The 4,835-nt window shown below is 62.5% G+C and overlaps 3 non-coding genes across 3 annotated transcripts; 1 reads left to right on the top strand and 2 right to left on the bottom strand.

Annotated features, from left to right (window-relative positions):
- The first annotated feature begins 533 nt into the window (after positions 1–533).
- On the top strand, positions 534–604 carry TRNAG-GCC (transfer RNA glycine (anticodon GCC)). The gene has a single exon. It is a non-coding gene; the product is annotated as a tRNA-Gly (tRNA).
- Positions 605–3,311: 2,707 nt separating this feature from the next.
- On the bottom strand, positions 3,312–3,383 carry TRNAG-UCC (transfer RNA glycine (anticodon UCC)). Its single transcript has one exon. It is a non-coding gene; the product is annotated as a tRNA-Gly (tRNA).
- A 525-nt stretch (positions 3,384–3,908) lies between these two features.
- On the bottom strand, positions 3,909–3,980 carry TRNAD-GUC (transfer RNA aspartic acid (anticodon GUC)). The gene has a single exon. It is a non-coding gene; the product is annotated as a tRNA-Asp (tRNA).
- Between the last annotated feature and the right edge of the window lie 855 nt (positions 3,981–4,835).

The following is a 4,835-nucleotide window of genomic DNA, read 5'->3' as shown; positions in this document are numbered from 1 at the left end:
CAGAGGCCCCGCGGCGGCGGGGACCTTCCAATTCCCCCACCCGCCCCCAACTCCACATCTGCTTCTGCGGCCCCGCTCTGGCTCCGGAGAGCTGCACAGGGCAGAAATCTAGCCAGAAAGGGGCTGTGGGTCCTGGTTCGGTCTAGTCGTAGCCAATCACGCCATCTGCCCTCTTCAGCGCCTGTCCCAGCTCACTTTCCCTGATGGCAACTGGATGGCCCCAGGGACCTTCTGAGGCTCCAGGCTTCTTCCCCTGCGGAAGGCAGGTTGGGACCCCTGAGCCACAAAGACTATGCGCAGAAAGAGGCCTTCCAGCGCCTCTCTCCCTGCGCCTAACTGTCGCCAGCCATGGAGGGGATCAGAGCCTCTCCTGGCTGGGGTCTGCTCCGGCCCCCTAGAACCCCTTGCGCCCCCACGGGGCAGGGAGCTGAAGACAACCAGCAAGGAGGGCCGCACGGTGCGGCAACAAGCTGCAAGCCCTGGCTGGTGGCAAGTGCCCCTATGACTTCGCTCTGGGAGGAGCTCCCAGAGGTGCATGGGTGGTTCAGTGGTAGAATTCTCGCCTGCCACGCGGGAGGCCCGGGTTCGATTCCCGGCCCATGCAGCTATCACTGCCCTTTTTGGTCCTGCATCCCCAACGCCCTGCACCCTACTTGGGATAGGCCCCTCCCCTCTGCCCTCCTCTGACAGGTTTTTCCACTACCCCACTACCTCTATCCCTGCCCGCCCAGCCACTCTTGAGACCACCCCCACATCCTCCTCCCTCATCCCTTTACCCCTAAGACCTGGCGGCAGATTCTCTTACACATGAGCCAAAGGCCAGGCACCAAACGCGCCCACCTGCTTCCCTCACCCCTTCCCCACCCACTGCTTTTGCTCCCGAGCTCGCTGTCCCCACATTCTGAGAGTTAGACCCACGGCCTCACCCATGTGCTCAGGCACCAGTCACCTCAACTAACTCCACACGTCTCTCACACACCGCACCTCAGATGCCCACGCTGCCCTGACCGAATTATTGCTGTCACGAGGCCCCATGAAGTCTCTATTTCTCATGGGAGTTGCCTGGATCCCTCTCACTCTGGGGTCTCCTCTAGACGGTTTCCCAGCACACCTGCAGCTGGTCAGAAAAGTGAGCCTCACCACTGGGCAGACACCCTGGGGGTAGTTCTCCTGGACAGAGTTTGGGGCTGGGAGTACCCTCAGAGCCCATGAGCTTCCATCTGGCTCTGACCAGAGCTCGATCCCACCTGCCGGATTTCAGCCCATCCTCCCATCCAGCTGGCTCCCCTGCCTCCCCACCCAGATCTCCAGCCCCTACACACACACACCGCACCCCTACTCCTTCACACCCTTCCTCCGTGGCACCCCTTTCTACTGTCCAGGGATTCCCTTGTCCCAGCCCCAGCTCTCTCTAGGGGGATCCTCAGAATCAGAGCAGCTCTCACCCATCAGATGGGAATCTCCTTATGCTATTTGCCCCCCACAAGAGACAGGATGCCCTCCTGACTCCCAGCATCTGCAGAGTCCCCCACGACCCACCTCTGATGGTCCAGCATCAGCCCCTGCCCTTTCCAGAAGGCTGGAGCTCCGTAGGGACATACTGGGCTCTTCCTCCCGCCTCCCAGCATCAGGTATGGGGGAAGGCAGACCTGTGGGCTGGCCAGGGCCGGGAGGGTGGTGAGGAGCCACACATGCCCTTGCTGTGGACATGTTCCTCATCCTGGGTCCCTTAATGCTGTCGGGCCCCTTGCCCTGGGTGAGGTGGGATGCCAGCAGGGCCAACCCACCTCCTATGCCCATCTCAGAGGCTCATCCACAACACGCGGGGCTGGGGGAGTAGCCCTCTGCCTCCAATCAGCAGGGAAGGCCAGCGTCCAGATGGTGAGAGTACTGTCTCCCATGGTTCCATGGGCCTGGCCCCACGTCTGCACACCTTGGTGGCTCACTGGAGCAGCTCGCCGAACAGCCACCTGGCCGATACAGAGCTGGACCGGACTCGCTGTTCCTTCACGGGAGCGGCAAAACAATCAGATGGAGGGGGAGTGGCTGGAGCCTGGGAGAGCCTCAAAGGCCAGGGATAAGGCAGGAGGGGGACTCCAGTGGGGACCCAGCCAGGGATCCCGGTGGAGGAGCGTCTGCAGGACATCCCCTGCCATTGACAAACAGGATGGAGATCAGGGGGATTATATAAGAATCAGGAGGGGACTGGGGGGCTATCCTGACAGCTATCTACATGTCACCCCCATGCCTCACCACCTGGCCTTCCGGGGGTCCCCTCCGGCGCCATTATCTATCTTCTCTCATCTCCCTTTACCACTTTGTGGACTAGCGAGGTGGTGGGACCCCCTTTAGATTCATTCTTCCACCTCTGCCTCTACTCCCACTCCCCCACAACGAGGGCACTCGGGTCCCACCAGCTCCCCTGGGGTCCCCTCTAAAGCCATGGATGTGAAAGTGCCCAGGTGTACTAAGGAGCCCATGCACCTGCTGTCACCAGTGGTGAGCTGACGGACAGCAGGCCCTGCGGGGGCACGCGCAGGCCTCTGTGGCAGTGCTTGGCTCCCGGGGTAATCTGCGTGTCCCGTGTTCGTGTTCTGTGCTGGCTGTGAGAGTCGCTTGTGCTGTGGGCCGAGGGGCGAGTGTTGGGTGTATCCAGTGGGTGTGTGGGTGCGGCAGTGGTGAGTGGGTGGGCTGATGGGCTGGGAGGAGAAAGATGGCCCTCCTGGTGGGCTTTGGCGGTCAAGAGCAGGTGGCAGGTGAGCTGGTGGAAAGAGGGAAGAGCTGAAAGGCAGAAGGCCAGGACAAAAGGACAAAAGGACAAAAGGACGGGTGCAGGTCAGGCATCAGGGCAGGGGCAGGCGGGGGCAGGGGGTCCAGATGAGGGAGTGCCTGGTGCTATCCAAAAGGGGTGCAGGTGTGAGAGGTGGCGGGATTGTGAGGCAGGAGGAAGAAAGGCTTCCCTGACCCGGAATCGAACCTGGGCTCGGCGCTCACTGCCGAATCCTAACCACTAGACCACCAGGGAACGTCATGTTGCACGTCCAGGTCCAGCATGCGCCTCCTGGACCCGCCACCTGGGTGGGGAGCCCTCGGCGCTCCCGTGTGCCCCTGGCAGTCCCCCAGGGGTCCTGACAGGACAGCTCTTCTCCAGATGGCAGCACCCCAAAACTCCGTGCCCCCCTCTGCAAACATACACACATACACACACACACACACACACACACACACACACACAACATGCTGGCCTCAGTCTCGACCCCAAACTCCTCCTGGGAACTGTGGCCCTGAAGCTGGGTAAAATGTCAGTGCACTGCGTTGGCCGGGAATCGAACCCGGGTCAACTGCTTGGAAGGCAGCTATGCTCACCACTATACCACCAACGCACAAGGATTGTGCTGCTGTACAAGCAGGTTCGGACTCCTACAGGCCAGAGCCTAAGGGTGACAGGCGCAGCCCGCCCGTGGGTCATCGGCTTAGTGGTGCCACAGAGCCGTCACCACCGAGGACTCTCCCACCCTCCAGCCACGCAGGCCAGTCCCTGAGCGCATTGTCACTGCCCTGCCGCCGGGGACCTGGGCTCCACGCAGCAGCACTACCCCAGTCCCCCTTGTCCTCCGCTCACACTTCGCTAAAGCTCTTCTCCACCAGGGGCCAGGCTGACCACACCGGCCACAGCTATAGGATACCGGCTCATCAGTCTCTCACCCACTCCAGACCTTGGGCCGCTGGGGCTGCCATCTCGTCCCCACTTTGGACGGCGGTCTCTTGGGCACCATGGAGTTGCCAGAAGTCGCACTGCATCTGGCCACGAGGAATAAAGGAAGACAAGATGTGTGTGGCAAGCCGAAAGGGAACAGTCCCAACCATGGAGAAGAAGCGGCGGGGCGGTGGCCAAAATAAGTAGCAACCTCCCCGTCGGGGAATCGAACCCCGGTCTCCCGCGTGACAGGCGGGGATACTCACCACTATACTAACGAGGATGGCGACAGCCACCTCTGGGACGCCAAACTCTTCTAACACCGCCCACCCCTTGCTTTGACCTGTCCTAGCCGAGGCGGGACACCTACTCGCCACCCCTCCCCACTCAACCCCCTACACGCACACGCAAACACAGCGAAGATACTCGCCGACCCGGATTCCGAACCGACCCGATCAGGGTGGCAGGCAGCCAGCAGTGCGACGCCGGTTGCCTCCCATGAGGGGGTGGCAGGGACGCCCACCCAAAGACTGCGACCGAGAGGAAGTGAGCGTCCAGGTGGGAGCACGCCCTGCCAGGTGCGGCGCCACCGGCGACAGTGGGCGTGTGCCAAGCCCCAGCGACAGACTCGGCGGAAAGCAGGCTGCATCCAACCAGCGGGCGCCGGGACCTCGATGCCGCTGCCGGTCCGCTAGGCCCACTCCACGGTCCCAGTGCTGTCACCTGCGCACCCGGACCACCTACCCCCTGGCCTTGACTCGTTTCCTACGGAGCATTGGTGCTGGGCGCAGGCTCCCAGCCAGGCCAGCAGGGAGGCGCCCAGGCTCGCCGTAAGAGTGGCTCCGTAGTCTAAGGCAGAGCGTTCAGGTCACAGTCTCCCCTGAAGGAGTGGGTTTGAAGCCCATTCCTAACAAGATCGCATTTGGCCCGCCCAGCCCAGGGTCCCCACAAGGGCCAAACAAGCATGGGCGCCCACTGCAAATGCACGAGGGCCTCGGTTCCTGGATCGCCTCCTTGCAGGCACCTCGCCCTTTTCCCGCCCGCCCGACGCCCTGGTGCAAACACCCCGCACCCCTGCACCAGCCCCTTCCACCCTCTGCCGCCCTACGACTTGCCTACTGCGCTCTCGGCCTGCTGG

Source organism: Tupaia chinensis, unplaced genomic scaffold (genome assembly GCF_000334495.1).
Source record: "Tupaia chinensis unplaced genomic scaffold, TupChi_1.0 Scaffold139585_1, whole genome shotgun sequence".
Taxonomy (NCBI): Eukaryota; Metazoa; Chordata; class Mammalia; order Scandentia; family Tupaiidae; genus Tupaia; species Tupaia belangeri.
The sequence above is the reverse complement of the archived record's forward strand: the minus strand, read 5'-3'. Positions and strand labels throughout refer to the sequence as shown.